This window comes from Ictidomys tridecemlineatus, chromosome 15 (genome assembly GCF_052094955.1).
Source record: "Ictidomys tridecemlineatus isolate mIctTri1 chromosome 15, mIctTri1.hap1, whole genome shotgun sequence".
NCBI classification, from domain to species: domain Eukaryota; kingdom Metazoa; phylum Chordata; class Mammalia; order Rodentia; family Sciuridae; genus Ictidomys; species Ictidomys tridecemlineatus.
Genome location: NC_135491.1, coordinates 22,556,841 through 22,576,572, shown reverse-complemented (window position 1 = coordinate 22,576,572; position 19,732 = coordinate 22,556,841). Strand labels below are relative to the sequence as shown.

Genomic DNA, 19,732 nt, shown 5'->3' with positions numbered 1-19,732 from the left:
ACAGTAAAATATAAATAAATTAATAGATAAATTCACATGACATTTCATTTAGTTCTACTTGGGAAAGAGGGAAGGAAGGAAGGAAGGAAGGAAGGAAGGAAGGAAGGAAGGAAGGAAGGAAGGAAGGAAGGAAGGAAGAAGGGAGGGAGGGAGGGAAGAGGGAAGAAGGAGGGCAGGAGAGAGATTTTTGTGCTCCTGGGTGGCAAGAAGACAAACTTACTACTGAAAGGGTAAAGTTTCTAAGCTGCAAAGCCTGAGTTAAAATGTAAAGGACCAGGCATTGTAAACCTGCTTCTAAACTGCAAAGCATGGGTTAAATTCCTGAGGCAGTTAAGACAAGGCCCTACTGGCCATTTAGTTGATTTATGGCCTGGGATCCTGTGTAACTCCTCACGTAAGCATTCAAGACCCTCTGCTGCTTGTCACGTAGACATTCAGGGTCCGAACCAATCAGTTTAAATGTAACCCCCTCCTTAGGAAAGACCTATCACTCCAGCCAGCCCTGTTCCCGCCAATGAATGTACTAATCAAGTCTAAGAATTGTTGTTTGATTTCCCCGAGGTGTAAGGTGATTTGTTGAAGGAGACTATGATGTATGCAAAGCCCCCGCCCTCCCCAAAAAGTGTACTTAAGCATTGTTCAACCCCTGCTCTTGGCTCTGGGCTGCTTTCCCTTCCTGAGTGAGCCTGGAGTCTCAGCGCGCTGAATCAGGATCCTCAATAAAAATCCCCTTATGCTTATTGCATGAAGCCAGTCTCTTGTGGTCTCTTCCTCCAACGTTTCGCTAGTCCCTTACACTACATATCATGGTTAGGCTCCAAATTGGGTCTAAAAGTCACCACTAGCACATAGTAGAGATTCAGGAAAGTTCTGTTGAAGGAAGGACTTAGTGAGCAATCTTCTCCCACTTCTTTTCTTAGCTAAGGCCACTTTCCTTTTATTCCCTACCCGTAGGGGGCTGATAATGGGGTTCTTGTGTATTCACCGAACTGCAGTTAAGAACTACTTCCTTATCTCCATTTCCTCCTGAGAAGAAGGTGGAGCAAATCCTCTGTGCATTCCAAATCCTCACTCAGATGTACCTTGTCAGGGTTAACACAGGCAGGCTGGTGCCCTGAAGAGACCAGTAAGCCGCAAGATAATAGCTCCAGTTCTTGGAACGTAGAATAGCTGTTCAAATAGCTAAGTCAGGAACTTTTTTACAAAAATAAACTTCCATCAATTCTGGTTTTATTTTACTTTGTCTGTAAGCTCAAGGATGGTGTTTGTTTTGTTCAAAGCAGCTGTCCTAGGTATCCATAGAAGGACAAAAATGTGGATTTGAACATTTTGTTTTCTATGCTTGCCTAAATTAGGGAATCACAAGTTCAAACAACCTCAAGGACCCGTCGTGATGTGTGGGGAGGAGATTGTCATGAATTAGGCCATCACCCAGCTCCACTGATGGTATTACAGTAGGGGTCTTCATGTACAGTTGCCAGAGTTGCTAGATACCTCCCTCTTTGTCCCCTCCTTCCTTTTCCTTATTCCACTGTGGTTTGAAGGTGTCCCCCAAAGTTCACAGAAAGTTAATTCCCCAGGCAACAGTGTTGGGAGATGGCCCTAATATTAGGTCATGATGGCTGTGCATGGGTTAGTCATTATCACAGAAGTGTGTTAGGTATCAAGAAAGTGGATTTGATTATAAAGGCTAGATTAGCCCTCTCTCGCTTTCACCCTCTTTACTCCTTCCAGCTTCTACCATAGGATAATTCGGTCCAAAGAACCCTCACCAGTTGCCAGGGCCATACTTTGGGAATTCCCAGCCTTCAGAACCATGAGCCAAATAAATCTCCATTCTTTATAAATTATTGAGTCTCGAGTATTCTGAGATACAATACAAAACAGATTAAGGCTCTCTTCCTTCAAGATAAGCTGAGTATCCAGATTTTCTTTGTGAAATATAATTTTAAGTGCTACAAAAAGATCCAGTTTGCTTTTTAAATATCTTTATTGAGATATGACTTAGATTCCATATCATTCATGTATTTACGTTATAAAATACAGTTGGGCAACCATCACTGTGATCAAATTTTAAAACATTTACATCATCCCAATAAGAAATCATGTGCCCATTAGCAGTCACCACCTCATTCTCCTTCCCCTCATCCAGCCCAGACAGCCACTACTGTGCATTCTGTCTGTAGATTTTCCAATACTGAACATTTCATGTAAACAGAATTGTACAATAAATGGTCATTTTTAACTGGCTCCTTTCATTCACACGGTATTTTCAAAGTTCATCCATGTCCCAGTATGTATCAAAAATTCACCTTTTATGACATAGTTGTTAAATAGTATTCTGTCAAATGACCACATCACATTTTGTTTATCAAGTCACCACACATAGAACACCCACACCGCTCAGCCTAAGTAACCCATTTGTCCTCCTGTATCAGTCTCCTGGCTGGTCCTCCTGTTTAATACTCCCTACCTCCTGCTGACAGGGGACGTGGATGCAACCAATCATATGGCCCAGGTTGGAAACTTTGAGATAATTTTTCTAAGATAAGGTTCTGAGCAGGTCACTCCTCTATATTCTCCCAGTGAGGAAATTGCCCTCCTCCCTGGCTTTCAGATCGAGTCTTGTCCTCTAGGTCCAGCACATAAACTCCTTCAAGACTTGGCCACCCCATCCTCCCCTGGTCACAACCCTCCCCATCACTCTCTGCCTTTGAACACTGAGGATCTCCATTCCTCCATTCCTTTGCTCATTCTGTGACATTAGAGTGGTGCTTCCTTCATGCTGGTTCTTCTCCTCCATTGGGTGGTAAACTCCTTCTGACCAGTAGCTGCTCCTCCCTATTAGAGTCTCTATTCTCAGGGCTTGGGACACAGTAAATACGGGATAAACATCTGATCATGGAACACACCCAGACTGTTCCTCCATCTAAATTACCCTTCGGTGCACAGTCCAGCTCATATTTCACAGTAGCTCTTCTTGACTTCCCACCATTTAAAGCAACACTGATTAGTTAGTCTCCTCCTGTGCCCAGATGGCACTTAGTTCCATTGTGTTATACTCATACCACAACTGTCATCATGGTATCACCCCAGAAAGTCGCATTGTGCTCCTTGCAGTCAATATCCTCACGCCCACCTGAGGCAACCAGCAGTCCTTCTGACAGCACAGTGTTGGCTGTTGTCAAACTTCATGTCATTGGGCCGAGGCAGAACACACTGTTTCCTATCTGTCTTCATTTGCTCAGCAGAACATCTCAAAGATTCATCCATGCAGTTGGGTTTATCATGAATTCACTCCTTTTGTCCCATTTCCAGCTCAGTGACTGGGGAATCAAGTAGAATCAATTAAACAGATTCGCTTATTAAAAGTGCTTTAAAACAAGGAGACTGATAACAAGTCGTGCATTATTCATTAGGAAAATAAGATAAAAAAAAAAAAGAAGCCTTGTTATTTGTCAACAGTGCTCTGGGAGATGAAAAAAGAAAAGGACCTACCACCGTCTTGCATGTTGTAGGTCTCAAGATCAAGAAAGAAAGGAGTGAGCCGGGCATGGTGCTGCAAGCCTGTAATCCTAGCAACTCAGGAGTCTGAAGCAGGAGGATCACAAGTTCAAAGCCAACCTCAGCAACTCGGTGAGACCCTAGGTCAAAATAAAAAATAAGAAGGGATACAGTGAGTGGTTAAGTACTCTGGGTCCAATCCCCAGTACCAAAAGAGAAAAGAAAAGAACAAACTGTGGAGGTAAATAGGCACCTCCAGCTCAAACTGAAATGAACTATCAAAACTTCTGGCTTAAATCAAAAATTAATAACACTTCCCTAGGTAAACATCACATTTAAAAGTGAGTTCATTTCATTTTAGATAATTAGGTTAGTAAAAACTAAATTTGCAGCCTGAGCTGTTTTGCATTACCTTGGAATTGTAGAAATTATGCAACCTAATGCCTAATGGAATTAAACAGGAATCTGTATTTTTCTCAAATTTTTGTTAAATGAATGGAACCCTACTCTATGGTTTCCAAATTTTTTTACAAATCAATTTCTCAAAGGTACATATGTGGTAGTTGAATTAATGAAAGCAAGTTATTTTTAGGGTGTGTGGAGTATACCTTACCTCCTTGAATGTTTCCTTTCTCCCAATAGTATACTCAAACAGAGAAACCAAAATCTTCCCCTTTTTCCTCACTCCCTACCTCCTCCTTCTGCTTTAATCAAAAGGGAGGTCTGTTTTCTCCAATGTCTGCATGTCATTAAGTTTGGAATTCATCTCTGTTTATTGCCCTAATATGAATTCCACCACCTCCCCCAACTTATTTTTTACAAGTAAAAGTCTTTGAGAGCCGTGCATCCAAATGTCATATTTCAAAACATGTTGTGAACTAAAGAGTCAAAATCAAGAGCATCAAAGCCAGGCATTCTGATTGATAGCCCCTTAATTAAGATCTTTAAATATACACAGTCACTTACTGGGTCCAGGCTTTCAGAGGAAAACTCCTGCTTAACTGGTTGAAAATGTGAACAGTGGGGTGTAATTCCCTAAGCTGCAAGGAGCCCCAGATCAGAGAGAATGCGAGAGAAGCTCTAAAGATGCTTGAGTATGAATTTTATCTTTTGCAGATGCTATCAAAACTGCAAGAGGTGAGACCACCAAGACAAGGAGAAACAAATGTTGTTTGTGCTCCAAACTGACACACAGTTTATTTGCCCGTGTTTGGACTGGTTTGAAAGAAAAGATAGCAAAGGAATAATAGGTTTATGCACTCGGGCAGGATGTGCAAGCTGGTAAGGGAGAGGTGACTCAAACAGGGTTAGACAGAAACAGCACAGTCAGTGGAACACAGACTCCCGTTACCCCAGCGGTGACAGACGCCATTTTTCCCATGGCTGACACATCGTGCCAGGAGGCCTGTGTCGAAGAGACTCCTCCTTGAAGCTCCCAGAAGCAGGATGTGCTCTCATGGGTGGTGCAAAAGTACATGCAGGTCACTTCTCCTCCACCAAATTTCCAACAGCCTTTGATGGGTGGCTCTACTCCATGTTGAGGTCTGAGACCTCATTTCTGTATTCCCACCATGTTCTCAGTTAACAAGAATGACAAATTGGTATTTTTGATACCACAGCTCCAGTTTGACAAGGAGGAGTCACCCTGAGGTGTAGTTCAGTGACCAATTGAGCAGGAAATTCAGCACAAAACCAGCAAAACAACCACATCAGAGCAGATTTAAGTCCTGACACTGCCAATTAATATTCGTCTGGTTGTGACCTTGGGCTAGAGTTGCCAAATAAAATACAGAACATCCAGTTCAGTGCGAACTGCAGGTAAACAGCATTTTTTTAAACATATTTCAGGTAGTAAGAAATAATCCAATTTTTTTTTTCTGAAATTCAAACTGATCTGGGTGTCCTATATTTTATTTGCTATATCTGGCAAATGTTTTCCCTCCCTATACTTCAATTTCCTCCTTCATTTCCAAGTGGATAGAAATGCCTTTCTCAAAGAGTGACTGAGGATCAACTAAGATTACCTCACCTCAGTACAGTGTCCATACACTTGACTGTAAGAGATCGTGATCGTGATAAAGAACTCTTAATTACTCCTCTCTTGCCTCGTGGTCTTTGTCTGCCTTTTAGCTGTTTCTAAATGTTAAACTTTTTCATAGAGGCCATTCATTGTATGTTTTCCTCCGGGTTGACCATTTCTTTGCTCATCTTAGAAATAGTAAGGAACTCGGGGTCAGATGTAGAAAAGGAAAGTGGGGTTTAAAAGTGGCCACTGTGTCTCAAGGCTCATCTGGTGCTGCTGCCCTTCCCTCTCTAGCTGTCAAACAGTATTCTTTATTTCTCAGCCAGAAGGTATGACCAGGGCAGTCATAGTGTACCTCTATCTAATGCCCCTGCTTTCTAAAGGACTGAGGAAGGAAATACTGTTGACCTAAGGGTATCGGTTCAGAAGTCAGAAGCAGAAATAGGCACTGACTTTGTTTAGTCCACTCATCCCGTACCTTTAGGCCAGGGAGTCCCATTAACCACAGTCGGCAAAAATATGCTTCGGAAAAGCTCCTGCTGCATTTGTATGCCATTCTGCTGCATCCAACATAATGTCTAACTGCATATGTGCATCAATAATCTTTTATTATGTCATAATGCATTTTAGTGTGCGGATGGCTATTATCTTTTAGAGGCCCCCATTTAGATTTATGGAGCAAAAGAGAAAAGTTTTTTAAAAATGTAATCTAATTAATCTGAGTGCATTTGTATGCCTATTAAAATTCACCTGTCCAGGATTTTCCATTTATCATGATTACAAGGGAACAGCCATACTGAGAAAGGGGGCTGCCTTTGCATTCAATGTGAAATAATGATTTATTATCCAGGATGCTTTTTGTAATGGTTTAGATCTAATGGACAGTTCTATGTGATAAACCCTCCATCTACACTGTGAAGTTAGACATGTTGTCTTTTCGTGTAGAATGTGTCCCAGTGAAGCCTTAGAGACGTTCATCATGCACTGGGGACATACTGACCACATGGATCCTGGGGACCATCCTTTAGGTAGTCAACAAATGGGCAATTCCACTCTGACTGCAGATGCCAGGGCCATTAGTCTCCAGAACAGCAGCCTGAATCCATCTATGGAGTTTGAAACCACTACAGGATGGTCCAGGGATAAGTGCTCCCTTGGAGTCATCGGTGTCTCATGGTATGTCCCAGTTCTATTGGAGGTCCAAGAGAAGTTTCCAGGTAGTCCTTCCCAGGTCCTCTTCTTGATTTTTGACTGACAGCAGGATGACATCAGACTTTAAAGTCCCCATTGTGCATAACAACTCTAGGTCATTTTGGTCCATGCTGACTGGTTCTGATTGGAACCTGTCCTTACAGATTTTATGGTTAGGGGGAATTATTCTTATCTCCCTGAGTTCTGAGATCTGTGCTATGTAAGGGTCAAAAAAGATCTTCCCTTCAGAGTAACCTGTTTTCTTCTTATCAGCATTTTGGTACCTAAATTTCTCCTGCAGATAACAGGTAGTTTGCTGAGGAAACTTCTTGTTGACTACCTACAGGGAAATAGCATGTGGGTGGAGAGTCAGCAAAGTGAGTCCAGTTTATAGAACTATTCCCTTAACCTCATGTTCCCACTGCTCACATCTGTCTGTTACCTACCAGTTGGTACCCCTTGCTCTGGGGAGAAGTGCTCTTCCCCTTTATGAGTACAAGCAGTACAAACTTGACCTGGGGCCTTCCTCCCATATGAACCTAGGGAGCAATTTTTCTATTCAATCCAGACCCGAGGACAGCGTTGCCACACACTCACCCCAACCTGCAGTCCCCACAACTGGAAAACAGGAAGCTGATACTAGATTAAGCAAAGCTACCAAAATAATTCTAGTGAGAGGCACTGGGCTCCTGGGAAGACCTGCCCCCCATGGTAAGACATCTGACTGCACTGACATTCTCATTCTCCATCCAGATCTCTGTAGAATTCTAAATCCCCCTGATAAACACAGCAAGGTCAGGGTGGGCAGAGGAAAGGGCCTGGAGCTGGCCACCTGCCCAGTTCCACTGGCCCAGTAGAGGAGTTTCTTGGAGGGATGGCCTCACTTTTTTCTGGCTGTTAGTTCTCCCCTGTGACACTGCAGGGGTGCATGCTTGGTAATTACAGCCTGAGGAGTGTGTGAGTCTTGCTCCTCACACTCCACCCACAATGAGCTCCTCATGGCTGATTTTTCTGTGAAAATCAGGATTCTCTCAACCCCGGGGAGCATAGGCTGGATCACCAAGAAAGGCAGAAAGCGCAGAACATTCTAGCTTCAACTGTGGCCCCCACCAAGTGTGACTCCAGAGGACCAAGCACCCAACTCCCAACTCAAGTTCAGTTCATGGTAATTTCTACCCATGACTCTGAGCCACTTTGAAGCGGGAAGATTTCCTAAAGAGGGGGAAATGTAGAAATCCCTCTTGGGGTCTGAGATAATTGAGGTAGAGATGGAGAAAATTTGGGTCAATAAAAAAAAAAAACTTTAAATAACATAAATCATCAGATGGAGAAAGTTTCTCCCCTTTTGAAGTTCTTATAGCTGCATCAAGGATCTCAGCTGGGTGCTAGTGAGTCCTTAGCAGCTCTTTAGCACTTGCTAAATGAGAGAGAGAAAGAGAGATTAAGTCCACTTAAGAAACTTACTAAGTAAATCACTGAGCTAATAGGACAGAGTGGTAAACTCTGAAGTTACTGAGCTCTGGGAATTATCATGAGTTCTGACCCTGGAGCTTTCCTTGAGAACTCTGACCCAGAATCAGGAGGTGCTGGTGAGGAATGGGAGGGGTAAAAGCAAAGGGGATGACTCTAATCTGCTAGAGGGCAACCTCCACTGAGCCATTGTCAGGAAGGGGGTTTGGGGGGAAACCCAAAGAACCATTGTTGGGTTTTGGGACTCGTTTCAAATAATCCCAGTTACCAATACAGAAATTACACCCATCCACATGGCAGATTCCCTGCATGGCGATGGCTTGATTATGTTTAGGAAAGATATGAGTTTTCCCTCTGAGAAGGTGATGAGAAAAGCTCAGATATGTTCTTCTACACTCTCCCAGATCTTGCCACAAGGCCCCCAGGAATCAGGTCAGCCCAGACTCCAACACCTGGATCCACATGTAGCTGCTAAAATGCGAAGGAGACAGAAAAACCCCCAGTGACTGAAACTCTTGGCTCTATGTGCTGCTCAGACAAGACTCAGTGGAAAGAAGGTGAACAGAGTGTCAGTAAAAAATAGTGCCCTCTCCTAAGAGGCCTGGCCCCCTTGCCTCCCTGAACATGTGCCTAAGTCAGGGACAAGGGACAGAATCTTTCCACTGAGGTTCCTTCCTCACTGTAGTCCCTTAACTCTTTCCGTCATCACAATCAAACTGTTAGAACACACCCTGTCTAGCAGGGACTGTTGGGTCTTGGGGCCACAGTGTGTTGAAGAGACAAAACCTCCGCCCTTAGAAATGAAAACTGCACCTTCATTTGGTTCAACACCCAGCCCATGGTGTTCTGAGTTTACGAGGCCCTGTTTTTTCTTTCTTTTCAATTGAAACCTAGGTGAGCTCTGTTTCCTAAAGTCAATATTTTGGCAATGTCCAGATGATGAAGTAGAGAGGAAAGATTCCATGAACTCAGGAATCAAGGTTTTCTACGTATGATGATGGAGACTCATCACCAATCAATTAGTTATAGAGTTTACCTCTGCATCTTTGAGAGTTGACTAGTCCTGTATTACTGACAGTAAACTCCAAACATTCTTAAAGAAATTCAGCACATTCATAGTTCTTGACAGGCAGAGATAGCCTGTCAAGACGGTTCATCTTGCTCATCTTGACGGGATCAAAGGATCATTTCTGAGCATTGACTAATTGAGTAATTAGTCTTCTCACTGTTTAGCCTGGAGACTTGGATCCAACACAAATTTGGGGGACCTTAAATTGAGATCTGGTTTAATCCTCTCAATGCTTTGCTGACTCTCATCAAAGAATTAAGGGCTCCTTGTTCCCTTTATATACCACTACGTCAAAGTCCGGGGCCTGAAGGTCTCCTTGCTGACCTTGGACCTTGGTTAGCAACAGAGCATCTACCTTCTATATCCTACCCCTGACCTCAGAGTTATACCAGTAGGATGAATGCAGGCTTTGCCAAGGGAAGGTCTTAGGAAAGTCAAATGCCATCATTATTAATTCCCTGCTGTTTGGCTGGGATGGAAGCCACTGGTACACCGATGGGAGAGGCTTGACTCCAAATAAATAAACACATGTCCTTTGGGCAGATGTCAGGCCAGCTCCGGCTGGTAACTGATGGCCCCTCACCACAGCAGCGGGCGCAGCACAGGGAGGTGAGGTGATGCTGGCAGCCCGGAGTCTTCCGCCTCATCACAACAAGCAGTCTGGAACCTTAGCCATGTTTGAATATCCATCTCTTTGAGCGGATGCAGACAGCTTAATGAAGCAATATTTATGGAACTGATACCACGGGGGATGGTTGCTCCTTTTCTCCATCTTCTATTTTTAATATTTGATCTGGCAAACATATTATTAAAGGAATATTTCAAATCTGATTACTCTTCTGTTTGACTGTGTGTGTTATTCATGCACAGAGGGTGTCAGGGGAAATTATACCGACCAGTTTGGGAGCTTTATTATGTCATTCTTTCAACCAGCCCTTTGCTCCAAGTATAATTACCATTCACATGCAGGGCTGAGGGCTAATCGCAGCCACCTTGCCTTAATTAAGTGGCCTCCTCCTTCCCCTCCAGTCTCACTCTTGGCCCATCCAGACTCCTCTACTAGGGATCAGGAACTTACTTTCAGAGAGGTGCTATCTCTGGATGTCTGAAAAGTTGTTTTGTTTTATATCTCTGAGCTGTTTATTAAGCTGCAGGTTTCTTTATAAAAGACAAGTTGCCCTGTGGTGTGCCCTGTCCTTAGTTATGAGCCCTTGGTCCAGCCATAGCATGAGATTCACTCTCCCAAAGACCACAGAAATTCTGCCACTCAGCCTTTCCTTTCAATAGATACTAGCTCTATCTTGAACCACCTAATCAATCTCCCCTCCCCCAGGATGGAGGGGCTGGCCCTGTTTCTAACTTGGCCTCTAACAGGGAGACTTTGAACCATGCAGGTAGGGCAAAACGTGGATCCAACAAGCCAGCCATGGCCCAAAGCAGAAGGCTGTGTCTCCAAGGAATGGAGCACAGAGGTCAAGTACTGAAGGGTGTGGTCTAGATCTTCACCAAACTAAGCCTGCAAATTTCAAAGATTTTTGTCAATTATCTGCTATTTGTTCTTCCTATAAGGGCCAGAAGTAAATATTTTAGTCTTTGCAGGCAATGTATCACTGACACAACTATTTAGCTCTGCCATTATAGCCTCCAAACTATATAACCACAGTTAATATGAAAACTAATGAGCATGATTTCATCCCAATAAATTTTTATGTAACAAAACAGGCAGTGGATTATATTCCTGCTTTAGACTTTTTCTTGAATTAGGCATGTTTTTTTAAAAAAGAAAATATTCAGTACAGGAGAACAAAATGAACCAAATTATACTGCTATATCATGTGCATGTACAAATATGTAATAATTCCATTATTATATATAAGTATAATGCACTAATACAAAAGAAAAAAATACTGACAAGTATAATAATCTTCACAACAAATGCCTCCCCATCAAAAAAAAAAAAACCCTCAAATCTTTTAGCTTGATAAAGCTAGAGAATCAATCTGTGAGTTGATGTATTTCTACTTAATAAAATAAAATGATTAACTCTCAAAATATTTTCCTTCTTTCCTGTTCCACTTGAGTCCACTTGGGAAATGCCAGGTCACATCCTGGGTGAATGTGAAAACACACAGTGTCCTCAAGCAGATCATTCCTTTTAGGTTTTATCAGACAAAAAAAAAAAAAAATGGGTCTCTGTGGCCCAAGCCTGCTCCCATGCTCTGCTCTCTTGACACTGCAGGGTTCCTTCGTCCTGATTCCAGGGGTCCTAGCCCAACTCCCAGTAACAACAGCCTTGTATACACCTCTCATGGGACACATGCCCACCGGGAGGCAGAGGAGCCTACCATGCTAACAGTAGTGTACAACAAGCAAGTAAGTAATAGAGGTGTAATTGTAGATAATGATAACTGCAGGGGAGGAAAAGTAGACAGGGTAAAAGGCCAGAGGAGTGGGAGCTCTTTTAGACAACCCAGCAAGGGGAGGGTCTCTCTGAGGAAGTGACACAGAGTTGAGACTGGAAGGATGAGGAAAAAAAAAATTATGTCAAAGGCAGGGCAGGTATAATCCAGGTAGAAGAACAGCAGATACAAAAAGAAACAGGGGACCTGCCATGGTCCAGACACACAGCAGCCAGGAGAGCAAGAGGGCATACGTGATTGGAGAGGAAGATGGCTGGAGAAGAAGTTAGACATCCCTCAGGCCAAGACCCACAGGTAAGGTTGGAGGTCAAGCCTGCATGCCAGGTCCTCCCCGAGACTCAGCCCACCTTTCTTCCCTCTCTAGCTGCTGTCAGAGCACATCCTCTTGGCCCTGAAAACTGTGGACCCACAACTTCTATCCTTGTCCTTCTTAAGCATTTGCTCAAACGTTACTTTTTAATCCTTGGAATAAAAATAAAGTTGTATGAATTTCAGAACATCAAACACCAGGGCTCAGAAGGATAGCTAGATAAATTCCCCAGCTGACCAGCAACAGACAGTGCTCCACCTAATGAAATCTTCAGCAAGGATTAGCTCAACGTCTCCTTTGGCAGACAGTCTGACTTAACATAGAGTTGATGCCCGAGTGTAATTTCCACAGACTTGCAGCATCACAGATATTTTTGATTTCCCAACAGCTGCCATTATACAAAATTTAAATGTAAAATGGACAATACGCCAAAACAGATGTTCTTGAAAATCTGATTAATTCCAAAGAGTTTGGGAAAGCTTGGAGGAGGCTGGTGTCTTCAGCACATTTGCAAGCCGAGCTGTTTTTAGGTTCCCTTGGTGTGTTTGGATGCAGCTTTATTGCATTTCATATCATTTGCTCGGCTCTAATGCCAGAAAACCAAATGCTGCAGAAATGAACACCGACACATTACATCCTTAAAAGCACCATGAGCTCCTTCATTCGGGCTGAGGTCTCCTGCAAACAATCTTATTCATTTACCCTAGAGTAGCACCTGACAATTAAATATAAAACAGATCACCCAGCCCCAGAGTCTCTGGTAGAGTTTGTGAGAGGCCTGGGTATGAGGGGGAAAAAAATGTGATGGAAATGGGGGAGGGCTTGCACCTTTCTGGGCCCATGGACTTGAACCTCTCAAAGATTCCTTCTGCCTCAGTTTGTTCCTCAGGTGTTAAATGGAGGGTGTCAGCAGAACCATGTAAGCATCAGGTGAGATGATGGCCGTCCTGTTGGCTATGGAAAGCATCCAAACAAGACAAAGGTGACCATGATGGTGGTAACAGTGGCCACATCCCATTCATTGCCCTGAACTTCCTCCATGCTTATTGTAGTTCTGACTCCTGGGAGCTCATTCCCTAGGTTTTGCCCACTCTGAGGAATAAAAACAGATGCAGTAATGAGCTCTGGCCTCAAGGGCTACAGGAAGATATTGTAAGAAGAAAGGTGACCTCAAACTGAAGATAGGCCCCTTTGCAGGAGGGGTTTCTGAGCCTGCGCATGGAGCCAGTTTCCAGGCAGGATCATCCCTTTTTCTCTGATTCAGCCTCCAATTAGCATATCCTCTACCTATACCTATAGGGCTCCCATCTTCTGCCCTTCCCAGGTCACAGTGCCATTTTCTCTTTGTTCCTGCCTCTCTCCTCCTCAGCTCACCTCCTGTTTCTAGGCTGTCTGCAGTGGGTTCCAAGTCTGTTACTGAAAGATGGTGCATGAGGTAGACAGTGTCTCTCAGGCCCCAGTTTTCATTTCCACTGTCTCCTGGCTCTGCTCCTCTGAGACGGAGGGGTGGCTCTACATGGACACACACTGAGCACCCACTTCCTTCTGAATAAAAGCAAAGAAGCCAAAAGCAGGTGGCCTGATGCAACCTACCCAGGCCTCTCTCCCAAGAATAAAAACCCAGGGGGATATTGAGTCTCTTATACTCTCCAGAAAACATGAAAAACCTATAGTTGTATCTTTGCAGAAATTAAACTTTACCAATATGGCTAATAATGTTCATGTAGAGCATTAAGGCAATTTTTGTCTCTACATGATTCATGTGATATAATGATTTGTCCAGTGCCTATGAGAGCAGCTAAGATAAGCTGAGGTGTTGTAGTAGGTTGGAAGAAGATTTGATTTAGGACACCAACAGGAACGGTGAAGCAGAGTTAAATCTAGTCAGTTATTGGAACCTCCATGACTCTCGGTCCCTTTTCTGTGCTTTCTTTCACTTGTCCCTCCTGTCATTATCCCCTAGAAAATAAAGACCTGATTCTTGAATGCATCAACATCACCTGCCCAAGTAGCCCTGGGCTGTCTCTCTGCTGCAAATTGGACTCTGGAAACACTTCTAGGAGCAACCTATAAGTGTGAGTCTACCTGATCTGCTTCCTGCAGAAATGCCATATGGGAATCCCACAGCCTGGCTAACACCAAAGGTATCCTGGAACCTTTACCTTCAAGGCTGAGGTATGACCCATAACTCACAATATATTACTCCTTTGAGTGCTTGGGTAGGTTACTAGCCCCTTTGGCATTTCATTCACTCTCCTATAATGGAGTCAAAGATGAGATCACTTGCTGGGGCTCTGACTTAGCTACATGAGGCATGCCTGCTGTTTGACAGGTCACCCAAGATGGTTATAGGTGGATGGGTCTATATTTGTGCTGTCCCTGATCACAGGACTCCTTGAGAGCCATAGACCTGTCCCCTGTTCATCAATGTCTCCCTAGCACTGGCAGAGATCCTTGCACACAGTAGGTGCTCACTTACTAACTGTTAAAGTACCTCAATGCAACACAATTAGTACAACCAATGTTTACCTTGGCATTTCTGCCTAGCATGGTTTCCCCCATGGGCTCTTCTGATCCTGCAAATTCCAACTCAATATCTCCCTCTTAGAGACGTCTTCCCAGGGTATTGATCTATAAAAGCTCTCTCCACGCATATCTCTTTATCCTATCATATCATTTTATTACCTTAATATCAGAATTTTCCCCTAATGACTATTTGTGTGGTTTCTTGTGTCCTGTTGTCACTGAACTCTTGGGAAGGAGTTGGCCCCTGACTTGAAGCTGTAGGAAAAGTCACCCCTATAATTCCGATGTGAGTTTGTAGTCCCTGTAAACACCGTTCATGTAACCATGGGGTTACTCAGAGGGAAGTGCAATTATCATGGTGAGCCTCATTACCAAGCACTCTTCACTGTTCGAGGATTCTAAGCACAGAGCCAAGATCTTCTGCTTCCAAGTTGACAATTACAGTATCCATCAGAGTAGGCTGAGTCAAACTCAGTAACAAACATCCCCAACATCTTCAATATGTCTTAATGTAATGAAGATTATTCCTCTTTTCCTGTGTCCCAAGTGGGTAAGCCAGAGGACTCTGGTCCTTCTTACGCTCAGGGGCTCAGTCTCATGGATACTCTATCCCAACATAAAGGCATGATGCAGCAAAACATTCAATGGCTTTGAAATTCTACCAAGGTAATGCATATTGCTTTCCTACAGAACTGTGGACCATAATCGGTCACCTGGCCCCACCCACCATTTACAGAGGCTGGAAGTACAGCCTACCCACTGTCCAAGGAGCAGGAATTTGGGCATACAGCACAAGTCACCACCCTTGCTGCATTACTATCTACACTGGAAAAACTGGAAAGAAGGATAACAAAAGATAAACTTATAAGGCACACCATGCCCCCAAATTTTAATTCCATCATTATTATCCACATGGCAGGAGAAGAAACATGCCCAGAGAGGGAGTTGCTCAGCTGGGATCTTGATGGACAAATATAAGAACCAGAACCCCCAGTACAAGGTCCTTTTCTCTCAACTGCAGGACTCTGTCCCCTGAGTTCTGCAGACTTAGACACTAGACTCTTGTCTTCCCTTTGTCTTCACCAAAAAAACTCTAGGTATGAGGCTTCACCTCTCAGACCTTTACTCCTCCATTTATAAGACTAGGAACTTAGGAACTAGGAACTTCCTTCCCTATTCACTATCTCAGAATCAGGAATAAATATTGTAAACTTGCACAAGAGAGAAAAAAAAAGAAGAAGACCTACCCAGCTGGGAGGTCTCCTCCTCCCCCATCACGCCCCTTAGGGACTGGAGAGGGATGTCCTGTATCCCATTCCACAGGCAAGAGGAGACCTGGGGAAGTCTGCCTGATCCAAGAAGAACTATGTCCTGCCAACAGTGGCATATGGATGTCAGGATTTTAGAAGGTTAAGGGGATGGACCAAATCATTGAAAGCTTTTTATTTTGTCAAGTCAACAACTATTTATAATCACTATTATTTCACAACAGAAGGTGAGATGTAAGACTGAAGGCACGGGAAACATATAATTTCAGAATTTTTAAAAACCCTTTAAATTAAATCTGTATCATCATACAAAATATCACACATGTCGGTTTTCCTTACTTTGAAGGTCAGGGTACAAGTCAGCACAAAAGAGCATTTGCCCATGAACACCAAAGAACAGTGTTATCATAGAATTTGGAGGCAGGAGGTCTGGTGGCCATAACCAAGGAACTCCCCTCTGGCAAGGAGGAAGATGGTGTCCAGCCATGAGCATCTGACCACATTCCACAAATAAAATAGCAGAATCGAGTTTTCCTTTGTCCAGTGTTTACCTGGCATCACCTGCTCCCCTCCCTCCATATGCCAAACTCATAGCTCCATCCTTCCTGAGATGGGTTAGATATGGGATAGAGATGCTCTGTTTTCTCTCCTCTACTGGCTCTGAAAGCCCAGGCTGCTGCTGTTGCTGTGATCTGAGGCTGCCAGCCTCCTAGAATCTTTGAACTGGAGGCACCCACAGCCTCCTCCGTGAACAGTAGGTGGAGCCTTCTTTGTAAAATATCCCTGAGCTCCTTCTTGTTTATTTGCTCTTGATTAAACGGCCATAAAGAAATGATCTGTCAAAGACTTAATAACCAGGTGCAATGGACATGTATGTAATTTAATGATGGCTCCAGATCCATCTTTCATGGCAGCAATTGTCCCACAGCTGCCGAGTAGATGACAGAGCGGAGACAAAAAGCCCTGTTAGCACTATGATAATTGCTTCCAAGTTCAACCTTCTGCCTTCCTCTCTGGCCAGGCTTGGACTAGTACTGCAGACTCTGTAGTCTAAAAGAAGAATGAGGCAGGTGCAGAGCTGGTTTCCAGCAACCGGGAAAGGAGGTAGGGTTGCTCTCTTCAGGATCCAGCTACGTTTCCATGCAGCCAAAGCACTTACCAAAGATCCCTGAATGAGCCAGGATGTTCTGGTGGAAAGTGACAGAAGCTTACCTCCAATTGGATCAAGTAATAATAGAATTATATTGATGTTTGCAAACAAAAAGAGGCTGATCTAAGCTTCAGGTAAGCTAGATTGAAAGACCAGATGACATCACTGGGAATCTATATTTTCTGTCTTTGAACTTCCTCTTGATTGTCTTCCTTCCCAAGAAGACTTGTCCCTTCCTCATGGTTGAGGGACACAGGCAGTCTCGGGTTTTGTCTCCAGCTGAACCAACACAGCTGTACTACTAACTTCAGAAAATGTTGGCTTGGTTTGCATTGGGTACCATCTCTGGTGTTTTTGTCACTTAGTAGGTTCTAGACACTGTGCTCAGTTCTGAAGACATAACTACAAATAAGACATGCCAACTTTATTTGAGTAACTCACAGCCTTGCAGGAGGAAAAAAAAAATTCAACTTAGCCGTTAGCAAATAATGTGAGTAACCCATGTACAGGGTTGTCCCTGTGAGAGGCTGGGGGATTAATTATAAGGCACAGCCTCTACAATAAATGTATTTTTTTTCTTTCAACTCAAGCATCCTCCAAATCTCTAACCCAAATATACTTTTCCTAGGAGAGTAGTTAAGAGTTCAGAGTCCTGCAGTTTGATAGATCTGCATTTGAATCCTTACCCTGTAATGTAGGAAGTCTGGAAACTCAGAAAGGGAATTAAATTCTCTGTGCCTCTGAACAATGGGAATAATAATAACCCCAAACTAATAAGTTTATTCTGAAGATTCAACAAAATGATGCATATGCGGCAGTTAATTCAGTACCGACATAAAATAAGGGCTGAATAAATGGCATTTGTTACTATTTCTAGTCTCTGATGGCTACTGGACTGGTTATGAGGGCTTAAAGCCCTTCTCTGGTGGGAGGGGCAGGATTCTTGAGTGTCTAACCCAGCACAAAGGGCCACTGTGGAGGCAGGGCTCCACCAAAGAGGACTTTGGGGTGGAAGTTGTCACCCTGGACAAAACAGGGATCTGATGTTTCTTAATGATTGAATGCAGAAGTCCCAGTGCCGGGGAAGGGGTCCAGGTGAACAGAGGCACTGGAGGGGCCGGAAATGGGCCTCAAAACTTAGGTTCTGGCAGCAAAATATAGTCCTGAGCCAAGGAGTTGGATGGGGGTGTGCAGGGAGGGGGATGTCACTTGGTGGAAGGAGTTCACAGGGATGAGAGTCAGCCTACCTAGCACACTGCCAGAGTAGCTTGCCCATGGCATCCTGATCATCAGGGATTATAACCCTGAAGGAGGGCAGGAGAGAGGAAAAGGACCATCAAACCCAGCAGGTACCTAGAGGAACACCCAGACAACCCAATTTACATATCATATCCATTGGGACCACCACACAGTGTTCTGAAAGTTAAATCAGAGCCTTGAGAGAACCTGTTGGAACTCTAGTACTGGGTGGGTTATTCTGCCTCCTAAACTACTGTTTTCCACATACCTGCTGCCAACTGGATAAAATCCAATTTTCTTAGGCTGCCATTCAAGGCCATTCACTGCCTCTGGCCACAGTCAACACAGCACAGGTTCCCAGGCAGCGTCCTCAGCCCCCTCCATGACTTATCCCTCTCTCTGATTGGGGTGGGGAGGTGAGCCTCCGTTTTAACTTCCTCTAAAATCAGCAAGATCTTTACATGAACACCTAGGCCAATCTCAGAGAATATTTTTAAAGTTTTGACTTACAAAATAATTACAGATGTATAATCCTTTACCACCAATTAGAGTTTTCAAGCACTCTGTCCTATATGAGGTGAGTAGTCACTCTGCCTGGTCCAAGAAGCAGACATTTCCCATTATCTCTCAGAATTCTGGGGAAAATAATAGGGATGGGGCTGATTACATAAGAGTGGAGGAAGAACCACATGTGCCTCTGCTCTACCTGAGCCCTCTCTCTGGGATCTGTTCACCTGCATTGCCCTATAAGGTGCTATTTTCCAAAGCCCCAAGAAAACCCGGCTTCTGCTTCCAACCATGTGCCATCCCGAGAGTCAAAACGAAACCTCTCTTTTCTAAAACTCACTGCGTGTGGTTGATGCTGGTAAAATGTTCTTTAAATGGTCCTGAATTACAAGAGAAGTAGCTCAGGAAAAACAGAGACTCTCTTCAACTGGAGAGTCTCAGAGTTATAGACCAAAACCCTAAACATGTGGCCTCAGGTGTGTCCCCTTGCCCTCTCCAGCAAAGCCTTCCTGATGGGCCCACCCAGTACTCAAGGAATCCAGAACACAGGACAGGAAAACTGCCTTGATTCACTGGGGAAGCCAGCTTGGAGAATTTTTTCAACGCAGGAGGCAGATCCTTTATGAGTCCCATTGCCTGAGAGCAGGGTACATGCAGAGATGAGAACTGGGAAAGCCCAGGATGCAAAAGTACATCCACTGGTCATACCTAACTGGACTCTCAAGATTATAGGACATGAGGGAATTCAAAGAGGAGATAATCCATTTCTGTTCTACAAGTCCCTTATTAGGAGAACTTGGGGCATTTGAATCCCTGATCAGTCTTTCTTGTACTTGACCAAAGAGGCATAAAAGGCTGATGCATTCATTTTCCACTTTGGAAAGGTAGAGCCGAGAAGGTCAGCCTGCAGTGAGAGATGAAAACTAGAAGCAGAGGGGAAGAGAGAAGGAAGGATGGAGACAGCAGCTGCTTTGCTGAGTCCCATCTAGTGAAGCCAGCTGTGTGCCCATCTCCACAGGGATCCCAGGCTACCCCAGAGACCTTCCTGGGTGAAA

At 43.9% G+C, this 19,732-nt stretch overlaps 1 long non-coding RNA gene across 8 annotated transcripts in view; it reads right to left on the bottom strand.

Annotated features, from left to right (window-relative positions):
- Positions 1-19,732, bottom strand: part of LOC110598691 (uncharacterized) — a 216,535-nt gene that overhangs the window by 70,404 nt on the left and 126,399 nt on the right. For 7 of the 8 annotated variants that reach the window (XR_013430835.1, XR_013430837.1, XR_013430840.1 and 4 more), the window contains 2 exons: positions 3,499-3,644; positions 1,972-3,326 (listed from right to left, as the gene is read on the bottom strand). This is a non-coding gene — a long non-coding RNA (uncharacterized LOC110598691). Of the gene's footprint in view, positions 1-1,971; positions 3,327-3,498; positions 3,645-19,732 lie in introns of those variants that run through there. The other variant, XR_013430841.1, reaches the window with a different exon arrangement.